Source organism: Macrotis lagotis, chromosome 4 (assembly GCF_037893015.1).
Source record: "Macrotis lagotis isolate mMagLag1 chromosome 4, bilby.v1.9.chrom.fasta, whole genome shotgun sequence".
NCBI classification, from domain to species: Eukaryota; Metazoa; Chordata; class Mammalia; order Peramelemorphia; family Peramelidae; genus Macrotis; species Macrotis lagotis.
In genome coordinates this window covers 179,023,857-179,042,363 of record NC_133661.1, presented here as the reverse complement: position 1 = coordinate 179,042,363, position 18,507 = coordinate 179,023,857, and positions in this window count along the sequence as shown.

The window sequence follows — 18,507 nt, the reverse complement described above, 5'->3', positions numbered from 1 at the left end:
GAAGCAGAGAGATACATATAGAGTAAAGGTAAAAGGTTGGAGCAAAATCTATTTTGCTTCAGCTGAAGTGAAAAAAGCAGGGGCAGAATCCTTATCCCAGACAAAGCAGCTGCAAAAAATAGGTAGCTTTAAAAGAGATAGGGAAGGAAACTATATTTTCCTAAAAGGTACCATAGAGAATAAAGTAATTTCAATACTAAATATGTATGCACCCAATGGGACAGCATCCAAACTCTTGGAAGAGAATTTGAAAGAGCTACAGAAAGACATAGATGGAAAAATTCTACTAGTGTGAGACCTCAACCACCCACTCTCAGATTTAGACAAATTGAAGCATAAAATAAACAAGAAGGAAGTTAAGGAGGTAGATTGTTAGGAAACCTAAAGATGATATACCTATGGAAGAAATTGAATGGGGATAGAAAGGAATATAATTTTTTCCCTGCAGTACATGCCATATACACAAAAAATGACCATGCACTAGTGCCGGGTTTTTATTTACAACGCCGGCTTCTTTATGCTAGTCCGTCCTCTTACTCACCAGTCCAACGCGTGATGAGTCTTCGGGGTACCTCCGGCCCCCACTCTTTGATGGGGGAAGAACCAGACAGAGCGCCTGAGGTGGATAATGAGTCTTTATTCTTCTGTGATCACATCCCCGCTCCCGCCCAACCTCTCAGCAGACACTTTTATCCCTTCTGTCCTCCCTCCCATGAACTCTTACTCAATGAGGGGCCGAGTTCTGTAACATTCCCTTATAAGGTGATTATGTTTCCCCCGCTAAGCGACCGCCAAGCCTCTTACCCCCGCCCCCAACATCTCCCCCTTTCTGTTTTACAAGGTTATCACTTGGTGTGACCTTAAGCGGTGCTGAGGTTAGCCTTAAGCGGTGTCATTTCTACTGGCCTCTGATAGCCGGGGGCGAGGAACCCTGTCTTAGGTCATCTCCTTCAACCCAGGACCTTGCCCGTCCTAGGCGCCCGACACCCTCAGGGCCTGTCTTAGGTGGCTGGGTTAGGAGAGGTTGCCCGTCTTGGGGTTTACCTCATCTTACCCCTAGGTGTCACATGTCATGCATGGTGGCTAGCCAGACTTGGGGATCCTCCCCCGTCTCCATGGCCATGAAGGCTTTCTGAGTAAGAAGCATATAGCCCCTCTGTCGCCTAGCTAGGTGGCAGAAACAGACAACAAGTAGGGTGATTCCCAGAATCAGCGTCCTTGTTCACCCTCAAGGGGGTATCCTCCCGCCATCTGGCAATCCCTCCATAGTATGGGATCCTCGATGTCTTCCCCTGTGGCCACACATGGGGGCCCCACCGAGGAATCGTGAAGTCCCGTTGAGTTTGATTCACCAGGGGTCGCCAACCCAGAAGGCCTCGGAGCTGGGTCCCCTTTTTTGTCCCTGCTGGGCTGACAGTCGTCTGCGGGAAAAGGCCGACGCAGGGGTCAGTCAGGGCAGTGCTATAGTTAAAATCGTTCTGCCCTGTGGAGTTGAAGTTCCAGGACCGATTTTCTTCCCCGATGTCGAAACATAGGGAGTTGTTCAGGTCCCAGCAGAAGGAGTTCTGGACCGGTGCTTCAGTGGGGTCCATATATGCAGAAGGGAGCCCCATCGATGTATTGGTCACTAGCAGGCGAGGGTAGATCGGGGAGTTCCGTGCTACCGGAAGGGGAGAGGGAATAACTCGGAGTATTCCCCATGTCGGATTTCCTTCAGATGGAGCACCTCCAAGGATCCCTACGACGATCAGAAGGCCTGAAAAAGGAAGAAATTCCTCTCACCCCGTAGGGTTGGGCATTAATCAAGGTCTCTTATCTTGTAAACAGGGAACCATCTTTCTGGCTCTTCTATCTTATCCTCGGGATGAAATGACAGGTGGCCCTGTCTTCTGTTCTTTACTGTTACAGGGCCATGCCAACCTCCCTCTTCATCTCTCCACATGACTTTAGAGCCTGGTAGGGCCTTGGTGGGAGAGGGCAGGAGCGTTGGTTCTTTCTTAGCATGTCCTTTTGGGGAGAAAAATCTCTGGGCGGCTGTAGTGCCGTCATCCCTGACTTGTAGGAAATTCATGGTAAATAGTACCTGAGACAGGTCTGAATGGGTCAGTGACCTGCCAACTCCCCCTTTCTGTTTAAAGAGCGTAGTTTTGAGTGTGCGATTTGCTCTTTCTACCAAAGCTTGGCCAGTGGGATTGTAAGGGATCCCAGTGGAATGGGAAATGGAAAATTCTTTGCAAAAGGAAGCAAAGGCTCTCGAGGTGTAGGCGGGCCCATTATCGGTTTTGATAGCCAAGGGGACGCCTAAGACAGCCATCTGGGCATATAGATGTGAGAGAACGTGTTTAACCGCTTCTCCTGGCTGTAGAGAGGCGAAGGTGAAGGAGGAGAAGGTGTCCACCGAGACATGGATGTACTTACGACCCAGGTGAGTAATGTCCATCTGCCAAAGAGCATTGGGGCCGTCCCCACGTGGGTTAGACCCCTCCGCGGGGAGGGCTTGTCTAAAGGGAGCACAAGAAGTGCAGGAGCGCACAATTTGGCGAGCCTCCTTCCGGGGAATGCTGTATAGGCGCCGGAGCGACCTGGATGACAAGTGATACTTACCATGTGCCAGCTGGGCAGGTGTGGACAGGTTTAACAAGAGAGCCCTATCTGCCTCCGCATTGCCCTGGAATATGGGGCCGGTGGAAGAAACGTGAGAGCGCACGTGAAGAACAAACAGGGGGTGGTTTCTATCACGGAGGGAGGATTGCAGCTGTATAAGGAGTGGGCTAATGGAAGAAGTCGAGGAAATGAAGGCATCTTCTAAACGAGGGATTAGCATGGCACAATACATACTGTCAGTAATAAGGTTAAAAGGGGTGTCTCTGTAGAGACGGAACGCCTGAAGTATAGCATATAGTTCATTCTTCTGAGTGGAGTCAAAGGGGGTATCAAAAATCCAGGTGGCGGGTCTAGCAGGGTCATGGACCACAGCACGGCCCAACCTGGTAGCGTCAGTGAAGACATTAGGGCCGGTCACTGGTTCTGGGGACACTAGAGGGCGCGGGCGGGAAAGGTGCAGTTCAGCGAACACTCTAACCACGGGAGGTGGCGTGAGTCTGGTCTGAGAGAGGGTAGTCAGGACAGTGGCCCAAGCGATAGATCTATCAACTAGCGAGTGGGTCACCTCCTCTGGGAGGGTAAAGTTGAGGACAGGCAAGAGGCCAAAGAGACGCTGGCATCGCTCTGAGGCCTGAAGGCAAAATAAGGCCAGGGCCTCCCACCGGTCCCGGATGATGCTCTTAGTGGTCCGGGGGTATAGCCATTCAAGGCATCCATGTCTCTGGAATAAACATCCCCAGCCCAGGGAACTGTCCCCCAGTGTGTGGAAGAGGACAGGCGACTCCGGGTCGTATTGAACCAAGAAGGAAGAGGTTCTGCGGAAAATTTCCGAGAGCGCCTGTCTTGCCTGGGGGGTCCAACTTCTAGGGGATGACAGATGGGAGTCGCCTTTAAGGACATCATATAGAGGTTGCATTAAGGAGGATGGGAGGGGCATAGCGGGACGCAGCCACTGTATGGCGCCAACAAGCCTCTGAAAATCATTAAGAGTAGTGTATCCCTCGACGTTGATCGGAGGAAGTGCCCTACTAATCTTTCCCAGAAAAATCCTATGCCCCAAGTAATCATAGGGGAAATCCATCTGTACCTTTTCCGGGGCTATGTGAAGCCCCTTCTTGCGGAGGACATGGGTGGTGCGTTGCAAGCAAGCCCGAGCCCCCGTCACAGAAGGTGCTGCAATCAAGATATCATCCATGTAATGTATGAGCATGCAATTCAGGAATTCTTTTCTGATAGGATGTAGCAGAGTATCCATGTAAAGCTGGCACAGGGTGGGGCTATTGGCCATTCCCTGCGGTAGGACGGTGAACTGATAACGTTTACTGGGGGCTTGGAAATTGATCGCGGGGAGGGAAAAGGCAAATTTTTCTTTGTCCTCCGGGTGGAGGGGAATGCTATAGAAGCAGTCTTTAACATCAATCACTATAATAGTCCACCCTTGCGGGACTGCAGTGGGCATAGGGAGACCAGGTTGGAGGGTCCCCATGGGTACCATGTTGGCATTTACTGCCCGAAGATCAATCAACATTTTCCAACTCCCCCCTTTCTTTTTTATGACAAAGACGGGGGAGTTATACGGGCTAAGGGACGGTTCCACTTTGTTCTCGCGCAGGAGGGTCATTACTATGTCTGTGAGGGCGATGAGCTTTTCTTTTGTCAGGGGCCACTGCTCAACCCAAATAGGTTTCTTATTAATCCATGTTATTCTGGGGGAAAAGCTCATCTCTAGAGTGGCCCCAATTAATTTCCCCGCAGGCTATCAGGGTGTCTCTACCCCATAATGCATAAGGGAGGTCGGGTAGGCACAGTGGGGTGAAGAGTCCAGATTCTTCCAAAGCTGACCACCGTAAGGCGTGTGCTGCTTTCATGGCAGATCTATTGCCCCCCACCCCCGTCACTGCTTGAGGGCTCTGTAGGAGTGGCCACTCGCACCTCCACTGTCCCCTATTTATGACAGAGCAATCGGCTCCAGTGTCAATTATCCCTTCGAGCTTCTGATTTTCCACCGTGACGGTTAACAGTGGTTGCCCAGAGCTGACCGGGTGGACTCAGTTCACATGAGCGGGAGGGGTCCGCAAGGGCAGCGCCTTTCCCACCTCTTGGCCCTGTTTTACCAAGGTGGGAAAGGGGTGGGGGTTTGTGACCCTTACGGATGTGGGACTTCCGGGACCAAAAATGACCTGGGTATGGGTGACTAAGTCCACACATCTCTCAGCCCCTGTGATGAGCGCTGGGAAAATATTTAGCTCGATGGGAATCATCGAGGTTTCCCAAGGCCCGATCTCTCTCTGCTGTGTCCCTTCTCTATAGTCAACCCTCACGGGGATAGTCACAGTGATGGGGCCGCTGTCTTCGAGCACGGGGGGGGGGGGGGGGGGGGGGGGGGGGGGGGGGGGCCGTGGCCGGGCCCCTCCCTTTCCCTTTTCCCGACTTCCCTTTGGATCGGCAGAACCTGGCTATGTGACCTGGCTTTCCACAGGAATAACAGGTCGGAACTGAAGTGGAGGGGGGCCGCTGCCTGCACTGTGCTTTGAGGTGCCCTGGCTTTCCGCACCCAAAACAGGTGGGTCTCACCTGCATACCGCGAAGGGCGGTCAGGAGGCTATCCTCCCGGTTCTCCATGGCAGTCACTAAGGCTTGAATTGAATCCTCGCTGGGCATGTCCAGCAATTTGTCAACAATTTCTTCTAATGAAGCGTCCGGGGGAAGGCTGCTAATGGCTGCGATCCCTTTGGGGCAAAGTCCCTCTTTAATCAATTGTCTCATAAGTAGATCAGATCCCGGGGTGTCTCCCATTATACGAGTCACTGTCTCTTTAACCTCGTTCACAAATGAGAGGGGTGTCTGATCTGCTCTCTGCTTCAGCCCAACCAACTTCTGTGTGGCTCTCCCCCCTTTCATGGCTCCAATCTTATCCCAAGCTGCAACATGTATTTCTTTAACAGTCTCTAGCTCAAACTGGCCATACCGGGCCTGAACAGCAGGGTCAGTATAGGCTCCAGTTCCACACAGGAGGTCAATGGCTAAATCCAGGGGAGTATAACCCGGGGATTTTGCCAGCTTAGAGGCCTCTCTGCGGGCCTGAGGCTTAAAAGCTAAATATGAGGAGGCATCCAGGCACGCGGCTGCAATTTCGTCAAAGTCAGCAGGGGTCCAAGGGTGCGTAGCAAAGAGGTTTTGCATCAGTCTTTTTACATAAGGGGAGCTTGGGCCGTATTTAGTCACGGCCTCCTTAAGTTCCTTAAGCATCTTAAAAGGGACAGGGCGGTATTCTCGGGCTCCGGTAAGGGGGTCCGTAAATACTGGGTAGAGGCCCCAGTCATCCCAGTCCACCTCCTCCCCTTTCTCTATAGCTATGGAGGCACTTGCGGCAAGTAGGCCGGATGGGCGGAGCCCTTGAGGGGATCTCTGAAGGGCGGACAAGGAACACGGGGGATTTTTTGCCTCTGTTTCCTGGCTGGGCCGCCAAGTCTGGGGCGCGGCAGCTGTCCAATCAGCGCGGACTTCTCCCTCCTCGTCAGCAGCCTCCCGGTCCCACCTACTCACGCTCCTCTTCCTGCCACCCCTGAGGACTGTTTGCACCCCTCCCTTCCCGCGCTCGGAAACTTCCGGCCCTGAATCTCTAAGTGTGCCACATTCATCGCCCTCCCCCTTTTCTTTCTGTCTCGGTAAGGAGGGGCATGCGGCATTTTCTTCTCCCTGGGGGCCCCTTGTTCCCCCATTGTTTCTTCTAAGTTCCTCCCATGGATACAGGGGAGGGGGGTGGCCTTCCCTCTTCCTCTGAGCTCTCTGAATCCGATCCCGCCAACGAGCTACCCACCTGAGTGCTGATTGGTCGTGCCAAAGTCACCTTCTGGGGATTCAGGGCTGCATCCACTATCTTATACACTGTAAAATCCTCAGGGGTCAGTTTTCCCGGGCAGGTGTCATCATAGGAGGCCATCTGCTGCCCTACCACCTTCCATTTACCTGGTTGGATCCCACTATGTTGCACCCAAGGGCAGATGTTCCAGATATTCTCAACAAAAGCACGGCACGTCTTGATAGGTAATTTACAGCCATGCTTAGCGCAGAGTTTATAAAGCTGCGCTGCAACGACCCCTTTCTCCTCCGGCTGAAAGGCGGGAATACTATTCCGGCCCCCCATGCTGTCTACTAGCCGAGGCTGCAATCCTAACAGGTGGCAGAACTGGAAAGTTCCCGTTAGGCAAAAGAGAAGGAGGCAGCAGGGCACAATCAGACAGGCCAGCACGGCAAGGAGCGTGATTAGAGCAGAAGGAGAAAGGGAAGAGAAAGGAAGCATAGTCAACACAATAGGGATATATCCTTCAGGCAATATCTGAGAGTAAACACCCTCTCCTTCCTCCCGGTCGGAAACGACCGAGGCAGTCTGGAGAATCCGACCAGCGGATTCAGACGTTCCCTAGCAAAATCAGGTCCCTGTTCCGGGTGCCACTTGCCGGGTTTTTATTTACAACGCCGGCTTCTTTATGCTAGTCCGTCCTCTTACTCACCAGTCCAACGCGTGATGAGTCTTCGGGGTACCTCCGGCCCCCACTCTTTGATGGGGGAAGAACCAGACAGAGCGCCTGAGGTGGATAATGAGTCTTTATTCTTCTGTGATCACATCCCCGCTCCCGCCCAACCTCTCAGCAGACACTTTTATCCCTTCTGTCCTCCCTCCCATGAACTCTTACTCAATGAGGGGCCGAGTTCTGTAACATTCCCTTATAAGGTGATTATGTTTCCCCCGCTAAGCGACCGCCAAGCCTCTTCCCCCCGCCCCCAACAATGTACTAGGACATAAACCCTAATGATCAACTACAGAAAGGCAGAAATAGTGAATACATCTTTCTCAGATCATAATGCAATAAAACTCATATGAAACACTGGGCCAGGGAGATATAGACCCAGAACTAATTGGAAACTAAATAACCTTATTTTAAAGAATGAGTGGATCAAGCAACAAATTATAGAAAGAATTAATTATTTCTTCCTAGATGACAATAATGAAACAACATTCCAAAGCCTATGGGATATACTCAAGGTGGCTGTCAGGGGATATATTATATCTTTAAATGCTTACATGAATAAATTAGAGAAAGAGGAAATCTATGAACTAAATATGCAACTAAAATAATTAGAAAAAGAACAAATTAACCCCCTGAATTAAAAACCAAATTATAAATTCTAAAAATTAAAGGAGAAATTAATAAAATTAAAAGCAAGAAAACTATTGAACTAATAAATAAAATCAAGAGCTGGTTTTATGCAATAACCAATAAAATTGACAGACCTCTTGTCAATTTGATTTAAAAAAGGAAAGAAGAAAAACAAACTGCTAGTATCATAAATGAAAAAGGTGAACTCACCACCAAAGAGGAAGAAATTAAAGTAATAATTTGGAATTATTTTGCCCAAATCTATGCCAATAACTTTGACAATCTAAGTGAAATGGATGAATATTTACAAAAATATAAGTTGCCTGGATTAAATGAAGAGGAAATTAAAAACCTAAATAGCCCTATCTCAGAAAAATAAATTCAATAAAGCACTATTGAACTCCCTAAGAAAATATCTCCAGGGCCAGATGGATTCACAAGTGAAATATATCAACATTTAAGGAACAATTAGTTCCAATTCTATATAAACTCTTTGGGAAAATAGGTGAAGATGGAACTCTGCCTGACAACTAAACTAGGAAGATTAAAATAGAGAAAAAAATTATAAACATATCTCCCTGATGAATATAGATGCAAAAATCTTAAATGAAATCTTAGCAAAACAATTACAAAAAGTTATCAATAAGATAATGTATTATGATCCAGTAGGATTCATCCCAGGAGTGCAGGGTTGCTTCAATATTAGGAAAATTGTTAGTATAATTAATTATTTCAATAACATACCTATCAGAAATCACATGATGCTATCAATAGGTGATGGAAAAGCTTTTGATAAAAAACAGTACCCATTCCTAATTAAAAAAACACTAGAGAGTATAGGAATAAATGGCTTGTGCCTTAGAATAATTAAAAGTATCTATCTGAAACTATCAACAAACATTATATGCAACAGGGATAGGTTTGAGGCATTCCCAGTAAAATCAGGGGTGAAACAAGGATGCCCATTATCACCACTACTATTCAGTATCATGTTAGAAATGTTAGCCTCAGCAATAAGCGAAGAAAAAGAAATTGAAGGAATTAGAATAGGGAAGGAGGAGATAAAACTCTCATTCTTTGCAGATGAGATGATGGTATACCTACAGAATCCCAAAAAATCATCTAAAAAAACTACCAGGAATAATTAGCAACTTTAGCAGAGTAGCAATATAAAATAAACCCTCATATATCCTCAACATTTCTAATTATGACTAGCAAGATACAGCAGAAAGAGCTAGAAAGAGAAATCCTATTCAAAGTAACCTCAGACAAAATAAAATACCTGGAAGTTTACCTGCCAAGGCAGACTCAAAAACTTTTTGAAAACAATTACAAAACTCTTCTCATGCAAATAAGATCAGATTTAAATACCTGGGCAAACATCAATTGTTCATGGATATGTTGAGCTAATATAATAAAAGTGACAATTCTACCAAACTAAACAACTTGTTTAGCACCCTACCAATCAAAATTTCAAAAAATTATTTTACTGAGTTAGAAAAAGTTGTAAGTAAATTCATATGGAGACATAAAAATTCAAGATTTTCCAGGGAGTCAATAAAAAAAAGTGCAAAATAAGGTGACTTAGCCTTACCAGATCTAAAATTATATTATAAAGCATTGGCCTTCAAAACTGTCTGCTATTGGCTAAGAAATAAGAGTCATGGATCAGTGGAATATACTAGGTGCAGTAGCAGGAAATGATTAGAGTAATCTGCTGTTTGATTAACCCAAAGAGTCTAGCTATTGGGATTAAAAAACTCTCTCTTCCATTAAAACTGTTGGGAAAATTCAAAGTTAGTATGGAAGAAATTTAGATTAGACCAACACCTCACACCCTATACCAAGATAAGATCTAAATGGATACAGGATTTAGACATAAAAAAAAATATTATAAGCAAACTAGAAGATCAAGGAGTAGTTTACCTTACAGATCTATGGAAAGGGAAACAGTTTAGGACCAAGGAAGAGACAGAGAACATCATTCAAAACAAACTAGATAATTTTGACTACATTAAATTAAAAAGCTTTTGCACAGACAAAACCACTGTAAGCAAGACCAAAAGAAATATAGTAAATTAGGAAACAATTTTTACAAGTAGTATTTCTAACAAAGGACTCATTTCTATAATATACAGAGAACTGAGTCAAATTTTCAAAAAAACAAACCATTCCCCAGTTGACAAATGGTGAGAAGATATGCAAAAACAATTTATAGCTGAGGAAATCAAAGCAATTGATAGTCATATGAAAAACTGCTCCAAATCATTCTTTATTAGAGAAATGGAAATTAAAGCTTTTCTGAGATACCACCTCACACCTCTCAGATTGGCCAATATGGCCAGAAAGATCATTGATCAATGTTGGAAAGGATGCGGGAAATCTGAGACACTAATATATTATTGGTGGAGCTGTGAGCTCACCCAACCTTTCTGGAAAGCAATTTGGGATTATGCCCAAAGGACCACAAAAATTTGCATACCCTTTAACCCAGCAATGTCACTACTGGGTCTTTACCCTGAAAAGAAGTTAAAAAAGGGCACAAAGTATTATACAAAAGTATTTATAGCAGCCCTCTTTGTGTTGGCAAAAAAATGGAAATTAAGTGAATGTCCTTCAATTGGGGAAATGGCTTGACAAATTGTGGTATATGTATGTCATGGAACACTGTTGTTGTATTAGAAACCAGGAGGGATGGGAATTAAGGAAAGCCTGGAAAGATTTGCATGAACTGATGATGAGTGAGATGAGTAGAACCAGAAACACATTGTACACCCTAACAGCAACATGGGGATGATGATCAACCTTGATGGACTTTCTCATCCCTTCAGGGAAACAAACAGGAACAATTTTGAGCAATCTGCAATGGAGAATACCATCTGTATCCAGAGAAAGAATTATTGACTTTGAACAAAGACCAAAGAGTATTACTATCAAATTAGAAAAAGAGCATTATATTATTATGTAATTTTAGTATCTCATACTTTATTTTTCTTCCTTAAGGATATGATTTCTCTGTCATCACATTCAACTGAGATCAATGTATAACATGGAGCTAATATAAACTCTAACAGAATGCCTTCCATGGTGGGGGGTGGGGAGGAGGAAAGCAAAAATGGGGAAAAAATTGTAAAACTCAAAATAAATAAAATTGTTCTAAAAAAATGAAAAATTTAAAGACTCCTAAATAATCTCTTATGCCCATAAGAAATGACTAAAGCTGGAAGGAATGAGGAAAACAGCATACTAATAAACTGTTGGTAGAGTTGATACCAAACATTCTACATCTATGCACAAAGGGTTATAAAACTGCATAATCTTTGATCCACCATGATCACTAATAGTTGTGTACATCAAAGATGAAAGAAAAAAATGATCTACATGCACAAAATCATTTATAGCAGCTCTTTTAGTGATGACAAAGATTTGGAAAAAGAAAGGAATACTGATAATTTGAGGATGCCTAAAGAAATTATATCATATGATTGTGATAGAGTTCTATTGTTCTTTAAGAAATGTCAAGGGAGATATTTTTTTAGAAAAAATAAGGCAACACCAATATAAACTGATGCATAGTGAACTGAGAAGAACTAAGAGATCATTGTGTATAGTAATAGCAATGTTATAATGATGATCAATTGTGACAGACTTGGCTACTCTGATCAATACAATGATCCCAGACAATTTCAAAGATTCATTATGGAAAAACCTCCATCTATCGAAAGAGAGAGAGAGAGAGAGAGAGAGAGAGAGAGAGAGAGAGAAACAGATGAATTCTGAGTGAGAATTGAAGTATAATTTTCTAACTTTTTTTTACTGAGATATGGTTAATATAGAAATATATTTTGCTTTTTTTCCCAATGAACAATTGATATCATTTACTTGTATTCTTAGTGAATGGGGGAAGTGTAAGGGGGAGAGAGAGAATATGATTAAAAAGAAAAGAATGTTTAAAATAACTAATCATTTTTTAAAAGAAAGGACAAGTTTATTTGTTTATTATTTGAATTTTTTGTTTGTTTTTAGTTTAAGCTATTAGTCAATGTCCCACACTATATTATTGATGATAATTAATGTGGCTAGTGTGCTCTTTTATACTCCTGCCTTGGGCAACTCTGCAACCAGTTGTCATTTTCAATATGGAACAAATAAATAAATGCCAACTAGTAATTAAATCCAAATGTCATGGATGAATGTGGATGGTAACCAGTCATGCCTGAAAGGATATTTTAGGTAATCACTTAGCTTGGCATATCTGAATTTCTGGAAGTAATTATAGAACTTTATCATGATTACATTATTTTTTAAAAGTATCATTTGCCAATTTGAATAAAATATTTATTCATGTTTTACCAATAACTAATATTTAATATGTTATGTTTTATGATTTGCTGTGTTTTACAAATACAAGATCATTTGAATGATGCAAAAATCAAATGACATAAGATTAACATCCATCAATATTAGTATCTCCATCTTGTAAATGAAGAAGAATGTAGCTAGGTGGTTCAATGAATGCAGCACTAGAGGCAGGAGGTTGGGAGTTTGAATCCAGTCTCAGATACGCAACAACTGTGTGAACTTGGACAAGTCATTTAACCCTGATCACCTCCACCTGGGGTCATTTTCATTCATCCTGATTCATATCTGGCTATTGGATCTAGATGGTTCTGGAGGAGAAAGTGAGGTTACATAGCTCATATCCAATTCATGTACTTTTCCTAGTATCACCTCCCTGATGTCATGATCTTCTTTGAGAACAAAGAACAAACATCATCAGTAGTCACAGGTAAGATGTGAATTCAGATCTTTCTGAAATTGTTTACTAATAAGATATTTTCAAAGTATGGTTTAAAGATTCTTGGTGGTCCTCCAAATTCCTTTGGGGATTTGTAAGGACAAAGTTATTTTTACTAATACTATTGAATCTATCATCTCTAGCAGGAGAATCATGATTTGTCATTACTCTGATCAGAGAAGTTAAGTCTTTCAAAGATAGTTGTTTTTAAAATGAGGCAATTATATAAATGATTCTCTTAGTTTTGTTCTTTATTGGTTCATAAAAATTTTCTTCAACAATATCAGTTTTTATGGGTTTCCCTGATAATGATCTATGCTACCCAACTCCTTCCAGAGATAACAGATTCAAGACACGAAATGAAACACACATATTGTATACCTAATCTGTTCCCCTTTGTTGGCACATCTTTTCATGATTTCCCTTGAGATTTTGCCTTTATCTCCATATGGATCTTATTTTTTCTAATTCTGTAAAGTAATCCTTTTGTAGTTTTGATAAGTAAGGTACTGATTAAGTGAAATAATTTAGGTAATGCCTTTTAATTATATTGACTCATCCCACACATGAGCAAATATTTTTTCCAATTATTTTGATATATCCTCATGAGGGCAAATAAGGGTTTGTAGCTATATCTATATAATTCTCGAGGGCATTCTAGAAGGTAGACTAGAAATTCTTTATTAAATTAAAATTAATAAAATCATATTTTGTTTTCTATCTTTTTTGTTAAAATTAAATATTCTATAGAGATTTTTATAATTTGTAATTTTATCACAAATAACAAAAATTCATTGAGCTTACCATATTTTTGCTATATCCTTGTTTTGTTTTTTTTTTAATTCCAAAGTTAATAATTGGCTTCAGATGGTCTTTTGGTAAACTAAAAGCCATTAAGGAAGACAATTAAATGATTTCCTTTGGAATAGATTTGCCCACACAAGTAAAGTCCACTAACTTACTAATCACTGATGAACATTAAATAATTTATAAGTTTTTAGAAGAATATGTATAGGGGCTTCTGGCCAAGATGGTGGAGAGAAGACAGGCACAGTTCTAAAGTCTCCTGATCTTTCCCCATCTATCACATGAAACAAACCTCTTAAAAGAAATCCAACCCATAAAACCCAGAAAGAAAAGCCAGGAGAAAGAACATCTACCTCAGGATTTGTCTCCTGCAGCAGCATTGGCTGAATTTGGGAGGGTGAGTCTGGGCTCAGAGGGAGGATCAGCCCCAGATCAACCAGATTAACAGCTGAATTGGAGCCAGGAGTCTGTTGGCCAGAGAGCTGGACCTGCTGGATCAACAGTGGGGCTAGACAGCAGGAGCTTGAGTCAACTAGGGAGTAGAGGCCCTGGTGCTGGTGCTGTCCCCTAGGAGCTTTTGGACAGGGCTCGGTGTAGAGTTCCAGAGCAGGAGAGCTGCAGACACCATCCCTGGGCTCCTCTGGTCTGAGGAACTCTAAGTCCACACCCCCATTACAGCTCAGACTTCTTCCTGGAAAAAATTCAGACTACTTCTGCCTCAGGCCCAGGTGTGTGAGCAGAAGAACCAGCCCAGCTGATGAATGACCTCAGGCCAGGGTAAAGAGCACCATTGATTGAATGCAAAAGAATTAAATAGCTACAACTCCTCCCTTCAAGCAAAGGGAGAAGACCTCAATCAATGTCACAGGCACTCCAGAGAAAGCAACTAGCACTTCCTAAAGCCAGCCAGAGAAACTGCACTCAGTAAATAAAGCCTTTAGCGATCTCAAGCCCCTGTGAACCAACTCCTCCCCAACTCAATGTCTTAGGAAATGAAGAAGGGTCAGCAGAAAGGTGGATCCATAGAAAAATTCTTGGAAAGGAAAGACCCTAACTCAGAAAGACATAGAACACCAGAGGAGAATACAATCTGGTCTTCAGCACAGAAAGAATTCCTTGAAGAAATAAATTTGGGAATTTTGGGAAATTTGGGAAAATTGGGAAAATTTGGGAGAGACAATTAATACCTTGCAACAAGAAAACAAAACCTTAGAAAGTACAATTGGACAAATACAAAAGGAGAATAAATCTCTCAGATCATCAATTGGACAATTACAAAATGAGAATAAATCTCTCACATTATCAATTGGACAAATACAAAATGAGAATAATTCTCTCAAAACCTCAACTGGTCACATGGAAAGATCTTTCAAAGGTAGAATTTAACAACTGGAAAAGGAGTTGCAAAAAGTTAATAAAGAAAACTCCTCCCACCAAAAAAGAATGGAGTCTACAGAAACTAATGACTCCATGATATAGCAAGAGTCAGTTAAAATCAAAAAAATAAAACAAATGGAAAAAAAATGGAAAATACCTCATCAACAAAACCATTGACCTCAAGAATAGATCGAGGAGGGGCAACCTGAAAATTATAGGACTTCCTGAAAACATTGAAGAGAAAAAAAGCCTGGACTGATGGAAAACTGCCCTGATATCATGGAATCGGAGGGCAAAGTAGCTTTTGAAAGAGTACATTGTTCCCCACCAGAAAAAGATCCTAAAATGACAACACCAAGGAATCTTGTGGCCAAATTCCAGAACTATCAGCTAAAAGAGAAGATCCTGCAAGCAGCCAGAAAGAAAAAATTTAAATATTAAGGAGCCACAGTAAGGATCATGCAGGACCTGGCTGCATCAACATTAAGGGATGCAAGGGCCTGGATCAAGATATTTCAAAGAGCAAGGGAGCTTGGAATGTAGCCAAAATCTATTTTCCTGCAAAACTGAGCCTCCTTCTCTTCCAGGAAAAAAGATGGACATTTAACGAAATGGAAGAATTCCAAAAATTTCTGATGAAAAGACCAGAGTTAAACAGAAAATTTGGACATAAAACAGGAGGTTCAAGAGACACATGAAAAGGTTAAAAAAAAAGGCAGGTGTGTTAAGAGGGGAAAAAAAGGCTATCCAGTAAGTTGAAACTGACTATATCCCAGCATGGGGGAAAAGATTCTCATAAATCTTGAGAATTGTAACTCCAACAGAGAGCATATATATACCTAGCCAGAAATGATGGACATTCATGACCTATCCATGAGACTGCTATCTAAAGAGATATAACTGACTTTAACCCCACTTGGGAGAAAGACTCTAATAACTCTCAGGAATTTTTACTCTATTGATAGAATATACTGAACTAGAATGGACAGATGCTCAGAATTTTCTATGACTTAGATTAGAATGATCTAAAAAATACTACCTCCTTAAAAAGGGGGACAGGAAAGAGACGGGAGGAGGGAGGGGATTGGATTGGGTAAATATCATTACACTAAGAGGTACAAAAAAACCTATGGTAATAGAGGGGAAGAAGGGAAAAGATGAGAAACACCTGAATCTTCTTCTCATCAGACTTGGCTTAAAGTCAACCTACACATACTCAGTTAACTTATAAAAGATCTAACTTTTCAAGTATTAAAAGGGGAAAAGGGGAGGCTGGGCAGAGAAAGAGAAGGGGAGTGGGGTGAAGGGGATATAAAAGGAAGGGAAGGGAAAAGGGAAAAAGGTAAAGGGGAAAGAAAGGGGAGGGTGTGATATAGGAGGGCAAACACACTGAAGGGGGTGGTATTCAGAAAAAAAAATACTGGGGAATATGGATAAAAAGGGGGAGAAGAGGGAAAATACAAACAGAGGGAAGATAGCATGGAGAGCAATAAAGAATTTGTAACCATAACTTTGAATGTGAATGGGACGAACTCTCCCTTAAAATGTAAGCAAATAGCAGAGTGGATTAAAAACCAGAATCCTACAATATGCTGCTTACAAGAAATTCATTTGAAGCAGAGAGATACATATAGAGTCAAGGTAAAAGATTAGAGCAAAATATATTTTGCTTCAGCTGAAGTAAAAAAAGCAGGGGTAGCAATCCTTATTTCAAGTACAGCAGCAGCAAAAATAGATCGCATTAAAAGAGATAAGGGAGGAAACTTTATCTTCCTAAACAGTACCATAGACAATAAAGTAATTTAAATACTGAATATATATGCACCCAGTGGGACAGCACCCAAATTCTCAGAGGAGAAGCCGAAAGAACTACAGGAAGACATAGACGGCAAAACTCTACTAGTGGGAGACCACAACCTCCCACTCTCAGATCTAGATAAATTGAATCATAAAATAAACAAGAAAGAAGTTGAGGAGGTTAACAGATTGTTAGAAAAATTAGATATGGTAAACTAATGGAGGAAACTGAATGGGGATATAAAGGAATACACCTTTTTCTCTGCAGTACATGGAACCTATACAAAAATTGACCATGTACTAGGACATAAAAACCTAATGATCCATTGAAGAAAGGCAGAAATAGTGAATACATCTGTCCCAGATCACAATGCAATAAAAGTCATATGCAATACTGGGCCAAGGAGATATAGACCCAGAACAAATTGGAAAATGAATAACCTCATTTTAAAAAAATGAGTGGACCAAAAACAAATTATAGAAAGCATTAACCATTTTATCCTAGATAATGATAACAATGAAACAACATACCAAAACCTGTGGGATTCATTCAAAGTGACTCTCAGGGGATATATTATAGTTCTAAATGCTTACATGAATAAATTGGAGAAAGAGGAAATTAATCAACTAAACATGTAACTAAAAAATTAGAGAAAGTACAGATCAAAAATCCCCAATTAAATACCAAATTAGAAATTCTAAAAATTAAAGGAGAAATTAATAAAAGCAAAAGCAAAAAAAACCTATTGAATTAATAAATAAAACCAAAAGTTGGTATTATGAAAAAAACATTAAAATTGATAAAAATCTGGTCAATTTGGTTAAAAAAAGAAGGAAGAAAACCAAATTGCTTGTAACGTAAATGAAAAAAGGTGAACTCAGCACCAATGAGGAGGAAATTCAACTAATAATTAGAAATTGTTTTGCCCAGCTCTATACCAATAAATAATCTAAGTGTAATAGATGAATATTTACAAAAATATAAGTTGTCCAAATTAAATGAAGAAGAGATTAAATACCTAAACAACCCTATCTCAGAAAAAGAAATTCAACAAGCAATCATTGAACTCCCTAAAAAAAATCTCCAGGGCCTGATGGGTTCACAAGTGAATTCTACCAAACCTTTAAGGAACAATTGGTTCCAATCCTATATAAATTCTTTGGAAAAATAGGGAAAGATGGAACTCTGCCTAACTCTGTCTATGAAACCAATACGGTGCTGTTACCTAAACCAGGAAGAGTTAAAACAAAAAAAGAAAATTATAGACCTATTTCCCTAATGACTATAGATGTAAAAATCTTAAAATTTTAACAAAATGATTACAAGTTATCACTAGGATAATACATTATGATCAAGTAGGATTTATTTCAGGAATGCAGGGTAGGTTCAATATTAGGAAAATTGTTAGTTTACTCAATTATATCAAGAACAAACCTATCAGAAATCATATGATTATATGAATAGATGCTGAAAAAGCTTTTGACAAAATACAGCATCCATTCCTACTAAAAACACTAGAGAATGTAGGAATAAATGGACTGTTTCTTAAAATAATTAGCAGTATCTACCTGAAACCATCAACAAGAATTATATTCAATGGGGAGAGACTAGAGGCATTCCCAATAAGATCAGAGGTGAAACAACGGTGCCCATTATCACCACTACTATTCAATATTGTATTAGAAATATTAGCTTCAGCAATCAGAGAAGTAAAAGAAATTGAAGGAATTAGAATTGGGAAGGAAGGGACAAAACTTTTACTCTTTGCCGATGACATGATAGTCTACCTAGAGAATCCCAAGAAATCGTCCAAAAACCTACTGGAAACAATTAGCAATTTTAGCAAAGTTGCAGGTTATTAAATAGACCCTCATAAATCCTCAACTTTTCTATATATGTTTAGCAAGATACAGCAGGAAGAGATAGAAAGAGAAATCCCATTCAAAGTAACCTCCGACAAT